Below are 1,075 nucleotides of genomic sequence, written 5' to 3' on the forward strand. Positions count from 1 at the left end.
TGGAAAAATGGGTCAAGAAACTCAGAACTATACACTATTTATAAATAACACAGATTTACTTTAAATAATAGAATTTTCAAAACTAAATACCCTACATCTTAGTTCTGACATTTTACTAGCTGCACAGCTTTGGATAAATACTTCACCTCTCTGAGTCTCAGGGGATTTTTATCTATAAAATAAAAATAGCATATATCCTGTTTACATACTTTAAGAATCTAGTGAAAATGCTCTGAAAATGGTTATTCCACAAATAAACAGTATTGATTATGTTATTAACCACAGCACAAAAGGCTTTATTACTAAAGTATCAATGATAACACTTGATATGAAACTGCACTCAAAAATATCTGCAACAAATACTTAGTCAAAAGAATTAATCGCAACTTTACTGAAACCTAGAGGCAACCACTTGTTCCGCCTACTGAATTGGCTAACACAGCCTTGCCTGGTAAAGAAGGAACGAGCCTTGGGAAATCATACAACCACCACAATACTGCTGTCCTTTAATGACAACTAATTATGCACTAGACACTGTGGTAAACTTTGGAAGTAATTTCTCTTTATTTCCTTACCTCAACCCTGTGTGGTAGTGGTGATTATCCTTGTTTTACAGAGGAGGTAAGGGATGCTCACGTAATTTAAATAACGTGCTTAATGTCACATAGCTAGTAAGTGGTAGTACCAGGACTCTAACATAAATCCATTTATTTTTAGTGCCTATTCTCATAGTGACACATTTTGCACTGTCTTTAAGAGACTAGCTATTCATATTATGAACTGTCCATTGGGCCTGATAGTCATCCATTTTATGCATGGGGGCATGCCAGTAGAGCCAGTATCTGCATGAGTACACACCAGTAGCATCATACCAGTAATTTACAATCAATATCCATCCTGATAGGTGGGTGCCTAGGTCATATGAGTTATTAAATATTTTTAACATCGCTCCTACTGCCCCGATTCCTAATTTCTAATTTTTTTTAGATCTGCCCTACCAAAAATCTGATACCCCCATGCTTATTAAGGTTGACTTGCCTCACACTCACCACCTACAGCCACTCTGTTCAGGATC

At 36.3% G+C, this 1,075-nt stretch overlaps 1 protein-coding gene across 1 annotated transcript in view; it reads right to left on the reverse strand.

Annotated features, from left to right (window-relative positions):
* The window catches only part of TMEM156 (transmembrane protein 156), an 80,309-nt gene that overhangs the window by 19,616 nt on the left and 59,618 nt on the right, over window positions 1–1,075 (reverse strand). The window lies entirely within an intron of this gene.

This window comes from Mandrillus leucophaeus, unplaced genomic scaffold (assembly GCF_000951045.1).
Source record: "Mandrillus leucophaeus isolate KB7577 unplaced genomic scaffold, Mleu.le_1.0 Scaffold251, whole genome shotgun sequence".
NCBI lineage: Eukaryota > Metazoa > Chordata > Mammalia > Primates > Cercopithecidae > Mandrillus > Mandrillus leucophaeus.